A 9369-nucleotide genomic window follows, 5' to 3' on the forward strand; every position below is an offset into this window, starting at 1 on the left:
GGACTACGACCACACCAGGTTGAAAGCACCCGATCTCGTTCGATCTCGGAAGTTAAGCAACCTCGGGCTTGGTCAGTACTTGGATGGGTGACCGCTTAGAAATACCAAGTGTTGTAGTCACTTTTTTGTTTTGTTTTTAGTGCTCCACAATCCGAGGTCGTATCGCCCAAAGTTTGAATTTGCAGAGACGTTCTGGACTACGACCACACCAGGTTGAAAGCACCCGATCTCGTTCGATCTCGGAAGTTAAGCAACCTCGGGCTTGGTCAGTACTTGGATGGGTGACCGCCTAGGAATACCAAGTGTTGTAGTCTCGTTTTTTTTAGTGCATGAGAAACCGAGGTCGCTTCGATCAAAGTTTGAATTTGCAGAGAGGTTGTGGACTACGACCACACCAGGTTGAAAGCACCCGATCTCGTTCGATCTCGGAAGTTAAGCAACCTCGGGCTTGGTCAGTACTTGGATGGGTGACCGCTTAGAAATACCAAGTGTTGTAGTCACTTTTTTGTTTTGTTTTTAGTGCTCCACAATCCGAGGTCGTATCGCCCAAAGTTTGAATTTGCAGAGACGTTCTGGACTACGACCACACCAGGTTGAAAGCACCCGATCTCGTTCGATCTCGGAAGTTAAGCAACCTCGGGCTTGGTCAGTACTTGGATGGGTGACCGCCTAGGAATACCAAGTGTTGTAGTCACTTTTTGGTTTTGTTTTTAGTACTCCACAATCCGAGGTCGTATCGCTCAAAGTTTGAATTTGCATTGACGTTGTGGACTACGACCACACCAGGTTGAAAGCACCCGATCTCGTTCGATCTCGGAAGTTAAGCAACCTCGGGCTTGGTCAGTACTTGGATGGGTGACCGCCTAGGAATACCAAGTGTTGTAGTCACTTTTTTGTTTTGTTTTTAGTGCTCCACAATCCGAGGTCGTATCGCTCAAAGTTTGAATTTGCATTGACGTTATGGACTACGACCACACCAGGTTGAAAGCACCCGATCTCGTTCGATCTCGGAAGTTAAGCAACCTCGGGCTTGGTCAGTACTTGGATGGGTGACCGCTTAGAAATACCAAGTGTTGTAGTCACTTTTTTGTTTTGTTTTTAGTGCTCCACAATCCGAGGTCGTATCGCCCAAAGTTTGAATTTGCAGAGACGTTGTGGACTACGACCACACCAGGTTGAAAGCACCCGATCTCGTTCGATCTCGGAAGTTAAGCAACCTCGGGCTTGGTCAGTACTTGGATGGGTGACCGCCTAGGAATACCAAGTGTTGTAGTCACTTTTTTGTTTTTTCAGTGCTCCAAAATCCGAGGTCGTATCGATCAAAGTTTGAATTTGCATTGACGTTGTGGACTACGACCACACCAGGTTGAAAGCACCCGATCTCGTTCGATCTCGGAAGTTAAGCAACCTCGGGCTTGGTCAGTACTTGGATGGGTGACCGCTTAGAAATACCAAGTGTTGTAGTCAATGCAAAACAGTACTTGGATGGGTGACCTCCTAGGAATACCAAGTGTTGTAGTCACTTTTTTGTTTTTTCAGTGCTCCAAAATCCGAGGTCGTATCGATCAAAGTTTGAATTTGCATTGACGTTGTGGACTACGACCACACCAGGTTGAAAGCACCCGATCTCGTTCGATCTCGGAAGTTAAGCAACCTCGGGCTTGGTCAGTACTTGGATGGGTGACCGCTTAGAAATACCAAGTGTTGTAGTCACTTTTTTGTTTTGTTTTTAGTGCTCCACAATCCGAGGTCGTATCGCCCAAAGTTTGAATTTGCAGAGACGTTGTGGACTACGACCACACCAGGTTGAAAGCACCCGATCTCGTTCGATCTCGGAAGTTAAGCAACCTCGGGCTTGGTCAGTACTTGGATGGGTGACCGCTTAGAAATACCAAGTGTTGTAGTCACTTTTTTGTTTTGTTTTTAGTGCTCCACAATCCGAGGTCGTATCGCCCAAAGTTTGAATTTGCATGGACGTTATGGACTACGACCACACCAGGTTGAAAGCACCCGATCTCGTTCGATCTCGGAAGTTAAGCAACCTCGGGCTTGGTCAGTACTTGGATGGGTGACCGCCTAGGAATACCAAGTGTTGTAGTCACTTTTTTGTTTTGTTTTTTGTGCTCCACAATCCGAGGTCGTATCGCTCAAAGTTTGAATTTGCATTGACGTTGTGGACTACGACCACACCAGGTTGAAAGCACCCGATCTCGTTCGATCTCGGAAGTTAAGCAACCTCGGGCTTGGTCAGTACTTGGATGGGTGACCGCCTAGGAATACCAAGTGTTGTAGTCACTTTTTTGTTTTGTTTTTAGTGCTCCACAATCCGAGGTCGTATCGCTCAAACTTTGAATTTGCATTGACGTTATGGACTACGACCACACCAGGTTGAAAGCACCCGATCTCGTTCGATCTCGGAAGTTAAGCAACCTCGGGCTTGGTCAGTACTTGGATGGGTGACCGCCTAGGAATACCAAGTGTTGTAGTCACTTTTTTGTTTTGTTTTTAGTGCTCCACAATCCGAGGTCGTATCGCTCAAACTTTGAATTTGCATGGACGTTATGGACTACGACCACACCAGGTTGAAAGCACCCGATCTCGTTCGATCTCGGAAGTTAAGCAACCTCGGGCTTGGTCAGTACTTGGATGGGTGACCGCCTCGGAATACCAAGTGTTGTAGTCTCAGTTTTTTTAGTGCATGAGAAACCGAGGTCGCATCGATCAAAGTTTGAATTTGGAGGGAGGTTGTGGTCTACTCCAGGTTGAAAGCACCCGATCTCGTTCGATCTCGGAAGTTAAGCAACCTCGGGCTTGATCAGTACTTGGATGGGTGACGGCCTAGGAATACCAAGTGTTGTAGTCACTTTTTTGTTTTGTTTTTAGTGCTCCACAATCCGAGGTCGTATCGCCCAAAGTTTGAATTTGCAGAGACGTTCTGGACTACGACCACACCAGGTTGAAAGCATCCGATCTCGTTCGATCTCGGAAGTTAAGCAACCTCGGGCTTGGTCAGTACTTGGATGGGTGACCGCCTAGGAATACCAAGTGTTGTAGTCACTTTTTTGTTTTGTTTTTAGTGCTCCACAATCCGAGGGCCTATCGCTCAAAGTTTCAATTTGCATTGACGTTGTGGACTACGACCACACCAGGTTGAAAGCACCCGATCTCGTTCGATCTCGGAAGTTAAGCAACCTCGGGCTTGGTCAGTACTTGGATGGGTGACCGCCTAGGAATACCAAGTGTTGTAGTCTCGTTTTTTTAGTGCATGAGAAACCAAGGTCGCATCGATCAAAGTTTGAAATTGGAGGGAGGTTGTGGACTACGACCACACCAGGTTGAAAGCACCCGATCTCGTTCGATCTCGGAAGTTAAGCAGCCTCGGGCTTGGTCAGTACTTGGATGGGTGACCGCCTAGGAATACCAAGTGTTGTAGTCACTTTTTTGTTTTGTTTTTGGTGCTCCACAATCCGAGGTCGTATCGCTCAAAGTTTGAATTTGCATTGACGTTATGGACTACGACCACACCAGGTTGAAAGCACCCGATCTCGTTCGATCTCGGAAGTTAAGCAACCTCGGGCTTGGTCAGTACTTGGATGGGTGACCGCCTAGGAATACCAAGTGTTGTAGTCTCGTTTTTTTAGTTCATGAGAAACCGAGGTCGCTTCGATCAAAGTTTGAATTTGCAGGGAGGTTGTGGACTATGACCACACCAGGTTGAAAGCACCCGATCTCGTTCGATCTCGGAAGTTAAGCAACCTCGGGCTTGGTCAGTACTTGGATGGGTGACCGCCTAGGAATACCAAGTGTTGTAGTCACTTTTTTGTTTTTTTAGTGCTCCACAATCCGAGGTCGTATCGCTCAAAGTTTGAATTTGCATTGACGTTGTGGACTACGACCACACCAGGTTGAAAGCACCCGATCTCGTTCGATCTCGGAAGTTCAGCAACCACGGGCTTGGTCAGTACTTGGATGGGTGACCGCCTAGGAATACCAAGTGTTGTAGTCACTTTTTTGTTTTTTTAGTGCTCCACAATCCGAGGTCGTATCGCTCAAAGTTTCAATTTGCATTGACGTTGTGGACTACGACCACACCAGGTTGAAAGCACCCGATCTCGTTCGATCTCGGAAGTTAAGCAACCACGGGCTTGGTCAGTACTTGGATGGGTGACCGCCTAGGAATACCAAGTGTTGTAGTCTAGTTTTTTTAGTGCATGAGAAACCAAGGTCGCATCGATCAAAGTTTGAAATTGGAGGGAGGTTGTGGACTACGACCACACCAGGTTGAAAGCACCCGATCTCGTTCGATCTCGGAAGTTAAGCAGCCTCGGGCTTGGTCAGTACTTGGATGGGTGACCGCCTAGGAATACCAAGTGTTGTAGTCACTTTTTTGTTTTGTTTTTGGTGCTCCACAATCCGAGGTCGTATCGCTCAAAGTTTGAATTTGCATTGACGTTATGGACTACGACCACACCAGGTTGAAAGCACCCGATCTCGTTCGATCTCGGAAGTTAAGCAACCTCGGGCTTGGTCAGTACTTGGATGGGTGACCGCCTAGGAATACCAAGTGCTGTAGTCTCGTTTTTTTAGTGCATGAGAAACCGAGGTCGCTTCGATCAAAGTTTGAATTTGCAGGGAGGTTGTGGACTATGACCACACCAGGTTGAAAGCACCCGATCTCGTTCGATCTCGGAAGTTAAGCAACCTCGGGCTTGGTCAGTACTTGGATGGGTGACCGCCTAGGAATACCAAGTGTTGTAGTCACTTTTTTGTTTTTTTAGTGCTCCACAATCCGAGGTCGTATCGCTCAAAGTTTGAATTTGCATTGACGTTGTGGACTACGACCACACCAGGTTGAAAGCACCCGATCTCGTTCGATCTCGGAAGTTCAGCAACCACGGGCTTGATCAGTACTTGGATGGGTGACCGCCTAGGAATACCAAGTGTTGTAGTCACTTTTTTGTTTTTCAGTGCTCCAGAATCCGAGGTCGTATCGATCAAAGTTTGAATTTGTATTGACGTTGTGGACTACGACCACACCAGGTTGAAAGCACCCGATCTCGTTCGATCTCGGAAGTTAAGCAGCCTCGGGCTTGGTCAGTACTTGGATGGGTGACCGCCTAGGAATACCAAGTGTTGTAGTCACTTTTTTGTTTTTTTTAGTGCTCCACAATCCGAGGTCGTATCGCTCAAAGTTTGAATTTGCAGGGAGGTTGTGGACTACGACCACACCAGGTTGAAAGCACCCGATCTCGTTCGATCTCGGAAGTTAAGCAACCTCGGGCTTGGTCAGTACTTGGATGGGTGACCGCCTAGGAATACCAAGTGCTGTAGTCTCGTTTTTTTAGTGCATGAGAAACCGAGGTCGCTTCGATCAAAGTTTGAATTTGCAGGGAGGTTGTGGACTATGACCACACCAGGTTGAAAGCACCCGATCTCGTTCGATCTCGGAAGTTAAGCAACCTCGGGCTTGGTCAGTACTTGGATGGGTGACCGCCTAGGAATACCAAGTGTTGTAGTCACTTTTTTGTTTTTTTAGTGCTCCACAATCCGAGGTCGTATCGCTCAAAGTTTGAATTTGCATTGACGTTGTGGACTACGACCACACCAGATTGAAAGCACCCGATCTCGTTCGATCTCGGAAGTTCAGCAACCACGGGCTTGATCAGTACTTGGATGGGTGACCGCCTAGGAATACCAAGTGTTGTAGTCACTTTTTTGTTTTGTTTTTAGTGCTCCACAATCCGAGGTCGTATCGATCAAAGTTTGAATTTGTATTGACGTTGTGGACTACGACCACACCAGGTTGAAAGCACCCGATCTCGTTCGATCTCGGAAGTTCAGCAGCCTCGGGCTTGGTCAGTACTTGGATGGGTGACCGCCTAGGAATACCAAGTGTTGTAGTCACTTTTTTGTTTTTTTAGTGCTCCACAATCCGAGGTCGTATCGCTCAAAGTTTGAATTTGCATTGACGTTGTGGACTACGACCACACCAGGTTGAAAGCACCCGATCTCGTTCGATCTCGGAAGTTAAGCAACCTCGGGCTTGGTCAGTACTTGTATGGGTGACCGCCTAGGAATACCAAGTGTTGTAGTCTCGTTTTTTTAGTGCATGAGAACCCGAGGTCGCATCGATCAAAGTTTGAATTTGGAGGGAGGTTGTGGACTACGACCACACCAGGTTGAAAGCACCCGATCTCGTTCGATCTCGGAAGTTAAGCAACCTCGGGCTTGGTCAGTACTTGGATGGGTGACCGCCTAGGAATACCAAGTGTTGTAGTCACTTTTTTGTTTTGTTTTTAGTGCTCCACAATCCGAGGTCGTATCGCCCAAAGTTTGAATTTGCAGAGACGTTCTGGACTACGACCACACCAGGTTGAAAGCACCCGATCTCGTTCGATCTCGGAAGTTAAGCAACCTCGGGCTTGGTCAGTACTTGGATGGGTGACCGCCTAGGAATACCAAGTGTTGTAGTCACTTTTTTGTTTTGTTTTTAGTGCTCCAGAATCCGAGGTCGTATCGATCAAAGTTTGAATTTGTATTGACGTTGTGGACTACGACCACACCAGGTTGAAAGCACCCGATCTCGTTCGATCTCGGAAGTTAAGCAACCACGGACTTGGTCAATACTTGGATGGGTGACCGCCTAGGAATACCAAGTGTTGTAGTCACTTTTTTGTTTTGTTTTTTGTGCTCCACAATTCGAGGTCGTATCGATCAAAGTTTGAATTTGCAGAGACGTTGTGGACTACGACCACACCAGGTTGAAAGCACCTGATCTCGTTCGATCTCGGAAGTTAAGCATCCTCGGGCTTGGTCAGTACTTGGATGGGTGACCGCCTAGGAATACCAAGTGTTGTAGTCGCTTTTTTGTTTTGTTTTTAGTGCTTCACAATCCGAGGTCGTATCGCCCAAAGTTTGAATAAGCATTGACGTTGTGGACTACGACCACACCAGGTTGAAAGCACCCGATCTCGTTCGATCTCGGAAGTTAAGCAACCTCGGGCTTGGTCAGTACTTGGATGGGTGAATGCCTAGGAATACCAAGTGTTGTAGTCTCGTTTTTTTAGTGCATGAGAACCCGAGGTCGCATCGATCAAAGTTTGAATTTGGAGGGAGGTTGTGGACTACGACCACACCAGGTTGAAAGCACCCGATCTCGTTCGATCTCGGAAGTTCAGCAACCACGGGCTTGATCAGTACTTGGATGGGTGACCGCCTAGGAATACCAAGTGTTGTAGTCACTTTTTTGTTTTGTTTTTAGTGCTCCACAATCCGAGGTCGTATCGATCAAAGTTTGAATTTGTATTGACGTTGTGGACTACGACCACACCAGGTTGAAAGCACCCGATCTCGTTCGATCTCGGAAGTTCAGCAGCCTCGGGCTTGGTCAGTACTTGGATGGGTGACCGCCTAGGAATACCAAGTGTTGTAGTCACTTTTTTGTTTTTTTAGTGCTCCACAATCCGAGGTCGTATCGCTCAAAGTTTGAATTTGCATTGACGTTGTGGACTACGACCACACCAGGTTGAAAGCACCCGATCTCGTTCGATCTCGGAAGTTAAGCAACCTCGGGCTTGGTCAGTACTTGTATGGGTGACCGCCTAGGAATACCAAGTGTTGTAGTCTCGTTTTTTTAGTGCATGAGAACCCGAGGTCGCATCGATCAAAGTTTGAATTTGGAGGGAGGTTGTGGACTACGACCACACCAGGTTGAAAGCACCCGATCTCGTTCGATCTCGGAAGTTAAGCAACCTCGGGCTTGGTCAGTACTTGGATGGGTGACCGCCTAGGAATACCAAGTGTTGTAGTCACTTTTTTGTTTTGTTTTTAGTGCTCCACAATCCGAGGTCGTATCGCCCAAAGTTTGAATTTGCAGAGACGTTCTGGACTACGACCACACCAGGTTGAAATCACCCGGTTCTCGTTCGATCTCGGAAGTTAAGCAACCTCGGGCTTGGTCAGTACTTGGATGGGTGACCGCCTAGGAATACCAAGTGTTGTAGTCACTTTTTTGTTTTGTTTTTAGTGCTCCAGAATCCGAGGTCGTATCGATCAAAGTTTGAATTTGTATTGACGTTGTGGACTACGACCACACCAGGTTGAAAGCACCCGATCTCGTTCGATCTCGGAAGTTAAGCAACCACGGACTTGGTCAATACTTGGATGGGTGACCGCCTAGGAATACCAAGTGTTGTAGTCACTTTTTTGTTTTGTTTTTTGTGCTCCACAATTCGAGGTCGTATCGATCAAAGTTTGAATTTGCAGAGACGTTGTGGACTACGACCACACCAGGTTGAAAGCACCTGATCTCGTTCGATCTCGGAAGTTAAGCATCCTCGGGCTTGGTCAGTACTTGGATGGGTGACCGCCTAGGAATACCAAGTGTTGTAGTCGCTTTTTTGTTTTGTTTTTAGTGCTTCACAATCCGAGGTCGTATCGCCCAAAGTTTGAATAAGCATTGACGTTGTGGACTACGACCACACCAGGTTGAAAGCACCCGATCTCGTTCGATCTCGGAAGTTAAGCAACCTCGGGCTTGGTCAGTACTTGGATGGGTGAACGCCTAGGAATACCAAGTGTTGTAGTCTCGTTTTTTTAGTGCATGAGAACCCGAGGTCGCATCGATCAAAGTTTGAATTTGGAGGGAGGTTGTGGACTACGACCACACCAGGTTGAAAGCACCCGATCTCGTTCGATCTCGGAAGTTAAGCAACCTCGGGCTTGGTCAGTACTTGGATGGGTGACCGCCTAGGAATACCAAGTGTTGTAGTCACTTTTTTGTTTTGTTTTTAGTGCTCCACAATCCGAGGGCGTATCGCCCAAAGTTTGAATTTGCATTGACGTTGTGGACTACGACCACACCAGGTTGAAAGCACCCGATCTCGTTCGATCTCGGAAGTTAAGCAACCTCGGGCTTGGTCAGTACTTGGATGGGTGACCGCCTAGGAATACCAAGTGTTGTAGTCACTTTTTAGTTTTGTTTTTAGTGCTCCACAATCCGAGGGCGTATCGCTCAAAGTTTGAATTTGCATTGACGTTGTGGAATACGACCACACCAGGTTGAAAGCACCCGATCTCGTTCGATCTCGGAAGTTAAGCAACCTCGGGCTTGGTCAGTACTTGGATGGGTGAACGCCTAGGAATACCAAGTGTTGTAGTCTCGTTTTTTTAGTGCATGAGAACCCGAGGTCGCATCGATCAAAGTTTGAATTTGGAGGGAGGTTGTGGACTACGACCACACCAGGTTGAAAGCACCCGATCTCGTTCGATCTCGGAAGTTAAGCAACCTCGGGCTTGGTCAGTACTTGGATGGGTGACCGCCTAGGAATACCAAGTGTTGTAGTCACTTTTTTGTTTTGTTTTTAGTGC

The 9369-nt window shown here is 47.3% G+C and overlaps 48 non-coding genes and 1 pseudogene across 48 annotated transcripts; all 49 read left to right on the top strand.

The window, feature by feature from the left end:
- Position 1: 1 nt before the first annotated feature.
- Positions 2 to 120, top strand: LOC145210236 (5S ribosomal RNA). Its single transcript, XR_013855713.1, has one exon. It is a non-coding gene; the product is annotated as a 5S ribosomal RNA (ribosomal RNA).
- Positions 121 to 195: 75 nt separating this feature from the next.
- Positions 196 to 314, top strand: LOC145210507 (5S ribosomal RNA). The gene has a single exon (XR_013855968.1). It is a non-coding gene; the product is annotated as a 5S ribosomal RNA (ribosomal RNA).
- Positions 315 to 381: 67 nt separating this feature from the next.
- LOC145210237 (5S ribosomal RNA) lies at positions 382 to 500 on the top strand. The gene has a single exon (XR_013855714.1). It is a non-coding gene; the product is annotated as a 5S ribosomal RNA (ribosomal RNA).
- A 75-nt stretch (positions 501 to 575) lies between these two features.
- Positions 576 to 694, top strand: LOC145211327 (5S ribosomal RNA). Its single transcript, XR_013856631.1, has one exon. It is a non-coding gene; the product is annotated as a 5S ribosomal RNA (ribosomal RNA).
- Positions 695 to 769: 75 nt separating this feature from the next.
- LOC145211328 (5S ribosomal RNA) lies at positions 770 to 888 on the top strand. Its single transcript, XR_013856632.1, has one exon. It is a non-coding gene; the product is annotated as a 5S ribosomal RNA (ribosomal RNA).
- A 75-nt stretch (positions 889 to 963) lies between these two features.
- Positions 964 to 1082, top strand: LOC145210238 (5S ribosomal RNA). Its single transcript, XR_013855715.1, has one exon. It is a non-coding gene; the product is annotated as a 5S ribosomal RNA (ribosomal RNA).
- Positions 1083 to 1157: 75 nt separating this feature from the next.
- Positions 1158 to 1276, top strand: LOC145211331 (5S ribosomal RNA). The gene has a single exon (XR_013856634.1). It is a non-coding gene; the product is annotated as a 5S ribosomal RNA (ribosomal RNA).
- Positions 1277 to 1348: 72 nt separating this feature from the next.
- On the top strand, positions 1349 to 1467 carry LOC145210239 (5S ribosomal RNA). The gene has a single exon (XR_013855716.1). It is a non-coding gene; the product is annotated as a 5S ribosomal RNA (ribosomal RNA).
- Positions 1468 to 1594: 127 nt separating this feature from the next.
- LOC145210240 (5S ribosomal RNA) lies at positions 1595 to 1713 on the top strand. Its single transcript, XR_013855717.1, has one exon. It is a non-coding gene; the product is annotated as a 5S ribosomal RNA (ribosomal RNA).
- A 75-nt stretch (positions 1714 to 1788) lies between these two features.
- On the top strand, positions 1789 to 1907 carry LOC145210241 (5S ribosomal RNA). Its single transcript, XR_013855718.1, has one exon. It is a non-coding gene; the product is annotated as a 5S ribosomal RNA (ribosomal RNA).
- Positions 1908 to 1982: 75 nt separating this feature from the next.
- LOC145211332 (5S ribosomal RNA) lies at positions 1983 to 2101 on the top strand. Its single transcript, XR_013856635.1, has one exon. It is a non-coding gene; the product is annotated as a 5S ribosomal RNA (ribosomal RNA).
- A 75-nt stretch (positions 2102 to 2176) lies between these two features.
- On the top strand, positions 2177 to 2295 carry LOC145211333 (5S ribosomal RNA). Its single transcript, XR_013856636.1, has one exon. It is a non-coding gene; the product is annotated as a 5S ribosomal RNA (ribosomal RNA).
- A 75-nt stretch (positions 2296 to 2370) lies between these two features.
- Positions 2371 to 2489, top strand: LOC145211334 (5S ribosomal RNA). The gene has a single exon (XR_013856637.1). It is a non-coding gene; the product is annotated as a 5S ribosomal RNA (ribosomal RNA).
- Positions 2490 to 2564: 75 nt separating this feature from the next.
- Positions 2565 to 2683, top strand: LOC145209680 (5S ribosomal RNA). Its single transcript, XR_013855195.1, has one exon. It is a non-coding gene; the product is annotated as a 5S ribosomal RNA (ribosomal RNA).
- Positions 2684 to 2743: 60 nt separating this feature from the next.
- On the top strand, positions 2744 to 2863 carry LOC145210867 (5S ribosomal RNA; annotated as a pseudogene).
- Positions 2864 to 2938: 75 nt separating this feature from the next.
- On the top strand, positions 2939 to 3057 carry LOC145210045 (5S ribosomal RNA). The gene has a single exon (XR_013855535.1). It is a non-coding gene; the product is annotated as a 5S ribosomal RNA (ribosomal RNA).
- Positions 3058 to 3132: 75 nt separating this feature from the next.
- Positions 3133 to 3251, top strand: LOC145210518 (5S ribosomal RNA). Its single transcript, XR_013855979.1, has one exon. It is a non-coding gene; the product is annotated as a 5S ribosomal RNA (ribosomal RNA).
- A 66-nt stretch (positions 3252 to 3317) lies between these two features.
- On the top strand, positions 3318 to 3436 carry LOC145209786 (5S ribosomal RNA). Its single transcript, XR_013855293.1, has one exon. It is a non-coding gene; the product is annotated as a 5S ribosomal RNA (ribosomal RNA).
- Positions 3437 to 3511: 75 nt separating this feature from the next.
- Positions 3512 to 3630, top strand: LOC145210529 (5S ribosomal RNA). Its single transcript, XR_013855990.1, has one exon. It is a non-coding gene; the product is annotated as a 5S ribosomal RNA (ribosomal RNA).
- Positions 3631 to 3696: 66 nt separating this feature from the next.
- On the top strand, positions 3697 to 3815 carry LOC145209802 (5S ribosomal RNA). Its single transcript, XR_013855308.1, has one exon. It is a non-coding gene; the product is annotated as a 5S ribosomal RNA (ribosomal RNA).
- A 72-nt stretch (positions 3816 to 3887) lies between these two features.
- Positions 3888 to 4006, top strand: LOC145210433 (5S ribosomal RNA). Its single transcript, XR_013855898.1, has one exon. It is a non-coding gene; the product is annotated as a 5S ribosomal RNA (ribosomal RNA).
- Positions 4007 to 4078: 72 nt separating this feature from the next.
- LOC145209754 (5S ribosomal RNA) lies at positions 4079 to 4197 on the top strand. The gene has a single exon (XR_013855263.1). It is a non-coding gene; the product is annotated as a 5S ribosomal RNA (ribosomal RNA).
- Positions 4198 to 4263: 66 nt separating this feature from the next.
- On the top strand, positions 4264 to 4382 carry LOC145209787 (5S ribosomal RNA). Its single transcript, XR_013855294.1, has one exon. It is a non-coding gene; the product is annotated as a 5S ribosomal RNA (ribosomal RNA).
- Positions 4383 to 4457: 75 nt separating this feature from the next.
- LOC145209929 (5S ribosomal RNA) lies at positions 4458 to 4576 on the top strand. Its single transcript, XR_013855426.1, has one exon. It is a non-coding gene; the product is annotated as a 5S ribosomal RNA (ribosomal RNA).
- Positions 4577 to 4642: 66 nt separating this feature from the next.
- Positions 4643 to 4761, top strand: LOC145209803 (5S ribosomal RNA). Its single transcript, XR_013855309.1, has one exon. It is a non-coding gene; the product is annotated as a 5S ribosomal RNA (ribosomal RNA).
- Positions 4762 to 4833: 72 nt separating this feature from the next.
- Positions 4834 to 4952, top strand: LOC145210516 (5S ribosomal RNA). Its single transcript, XR_013855977.1, has one exon. It is a non-coding gene; the product is annotated as a 5S ribosomal RNA (ribosomal RNA).
- A 71-nt stretch (positions 4953 to 5023) lies between these two features.
- LOC145209789 (5S ribosomal RNA) lies at positions 5024 to 5142 on the top strand. The gene has a single exon (XR_013855296.1). It is a non-coding gene; the product is annotated as a 5S ribosomal RNA (ribosomal RNA).
- A 73-nt stretch (positions 5143 to 5215) lies between these two features.
- On the top strand, positions 5216 to 5334 carry LOC145209930 (5S ribosomal RNA). Its single transcript, XR_013855427.1, has one exon. It is a non-coding gene; the product is annotated as a 5S ribosomal RNA (ribosomal RNA).
- Positions 5335 to 5400: 66 nt separating this feature from the next.
- Positions 5401 to 5519, top strand: LOC145209804 (5S ribosomal RNA). Its single transcript, XR_013855310.1, has one exon. It is a non-coding gene; the product is annotated as a 5S ribosomal RNA (ribosomal RNA).
- A 72-nt stretch (positions 5520 to 5591) lies between these two features.
- Positions 5592 to 5710, top strand: LOC145210706 (5S ribosomal RNA). Its single transcript, XR_013856155.1, has one exon. It is a non-coding gene; the product is annotated as a 5S ribosomal RNA (ribosomal RNA).
- Positions 5711 to 5785: 75 nt separating this feature from the next.
- On the top strand, positions 5786 to 5904 carry LOC145210415 (5S ribosomal RNA). Its single transcript, XR_013855881.1, has one exon. It is a non-coding gene; the product is annotated as a 5S ribosomal RNA (ribosomal RNA).
- Positions 5905 to 5976: 72 nt separating this feature from the next.
- Positions 5977 to 6095, top strand: LOC145209889 (5S ribosomal RNA). The gene has a single exon (XR_013855390.1). It is a non-coding gene; the product is annotated as a 5S ribosomal RNA (ribosomal RNA).
- A 66-nt stretch (positions 6096 to 6161) lies between these two features.
- Positions 6162 to 6280, top strand: LOC145211335 (5S ribosomal RNA). The gene has a single exon (XR_013856638.1). It is a non-coding gene; the product is annotated as a 5S ribosomal RNA (ribosomal RNA).
- Positions 6281 to 6355: 75 nt separating this feature from the next.
- Positions 6356 to 6474, top strand: LOC145209610 (5S ribosomal RNA). The gene has a single exon (XR_013855129.1). It is a non-coding gene; the product is annotated as a 5S ribosomal RNA (ribosomal RNA).
- A 75-nt stretch (positions 6475 to 6549) lies between these two features.
- On the top strand, positions 6550 to 6668 carry LOC145210574 (5S ribosomal RNA). Its single transcript, XR_013856031.1, has one exon. It is a non-coding gene; the product is annotated as a 5S ribosomal RNA (ribosomal RNA).
- A 75-nt stretch (positions 6669 to 6743) lies between these two features.
- LOC145210361 (5S ribosomal RNA) lies at positions 6744 to 6862 on the top strand. The gene has a single exon (XR_013855831.1). It is a non-coding gene; the product is annotated as a 5S ribosomal RNA (ribosomal RNA).
- A 75-nt stretch (positions 6863 to 6937) lies between these two features.
- On the top strand, positions 6938 to 7056 carry LOC145210591 (5S ribosomal RNA). The gene has a single exon (XR_013856047.1). It is a non-coding gene; the product is annotated as a 5S ribosomal RNA (ribosomal RNA).
- Positions 7057 to 7122: 66 nt separating this feature from the next.
- Positions 7123 to 7241, top strand: LOC145210517 (5S ribosomal RNA). Its single transcript, XR_013855978.1, has one exon. It is a non-coding gene; the product is annotated as a 5S ribosomal RNA (ribosomal RNA).
- A 75-nt stretch (positions 7242 to 7316) lies between these two features.
- LOC145210416 (5S ribosomal RNA) lies at positions 7317 to 7435 on the top strand. The gene has a single exon (XR_013855882.1). It is a non-coding gene; the product is annotated as a 5S ribosomal RNA (ribosomal RNA).
- Positions 7436 to 7507: 72 nt separating this feature from the next.
- On the top strand, positions 7508 to 7626 carry LOC145209890 (5S ribosomal RNA). Its single transcript, XR_013855391.1, has one exon. It is a non-coding gene; the product is annotated as a 5S ribosomal RNA (ribosomal RNA).
- A 66-nt stretch (positions 7627 to 7692) lies between these two features.
- Positions 7693 to 7811, top strand: LOC145209611 (5S ribosomal RNA). Its single transcript, XR_013855130.1, has one exon. It is a non-coding gene; the product is annotated as a 5S ribosomal RNA (ribosomal RNA).
- A 75-nt stretch (positions 7812 to 7886) lies between these two features.
- Positions 7887 to 8006, top strand: LOC145210712 (5S ribosomal RNA). Its single transcript, XR_013856161.1, has one exon. It is a non-coding gene; the product is annotated as a 5S ribosomal RNA (ribosomal RNA).
- A 75-nt stretch (positions 8007 to 8081) lies between these two features.
- LOC145210575 (5S ribosomal RNA) lies at positions 8082 to 8200 on the top strand. The gene has a single exon (XR_013856032.1). It is a non-coding gene; the product is annotated as a 5S ribosomal RNA (ribosomal RNA).
- Positions 8201 to 8275: 75 nt separating this feature from the next.
- LOC145210363 (5S ribosomal RNA) lies at positions 8276 to 8394 on the top strand. Its single transcript, XR_013855832.1, has one exon. It is a non-coding gene; the product is annotated as a 5S ribosomal RNA (ribosomal RNA).
- A 75-nt stretch (positions 8395 to 8469) lies between these two features.
- On the top strand, positions 8470 to 8588 carry LOC145210263 (5S ribosomal RNA). Its single transcript, XR_013855739.1, has one exon. It is a non-coding gene; the product is annotated as a 5S ribosomal RNA (ribosomal RNA).
- Positions 8589 to 8654: 66 nt separating this feature from the next.
- On the top strand, positions 8655 to 8773 carry LOC145209612 (5S ribosomal RNA). Its single transcript, XR_013855131.1, has one exon. It is a non-coding gene; the product is annotated as a 5S ribosomal RNA (ribosomal RNA).
- Positions 8774 to 8848: 75 nt separating this feature from the next.
- On the top strand, positions 8849 to 8967 carry LOC145209613 (5S ribosomal RNA). Its single transcript, XR_013855132.1, has one exon. It is a non-coding gene; the product is annotated as a 5S ribosomal RNA (ribosomal RNA).
- Positions 8968 to 9042: 75 nt separating this feature from the next.
- LOC145210597 (5S ribosomal RNA) lies at positions 9043 to 9161 on the top strand. Its single transcript, XR_013856053.1, has one exon. It is a non-coding gene; the product is annotated as a 5S ribosomal RNA (ribosomal RNA).
- A 66-nt stretch (positions 9162 to 9227) lies between these two features.
- Positions 9228 to 9346, top strand: LOC145209614 (5S ribosomal RNA). Its single transcript, XR_013855133.1, has one exon. It is a non-coding gene; the product is annotated as a 5S ribosomal RNA (ribosomal RNA).
- The last annotated feature ends 23 nt before the right edge of the window (positions 9347 to 9369 follow it).

This window comes from Phallusia mammillata, chromosome 1 (assembly GCF_965637545.1).
Source record: "Phallusia mammillata chromosome 1, kaPhaMamm4.hap1.1, whole genome shotgun sequence".
Lineage (NCBI taxonomy): Eukaryota > Metazoa > Chordata > Ascidiacea > Phlebobranchia > Ascidiidae > Phallusia > Phallusia mammillata.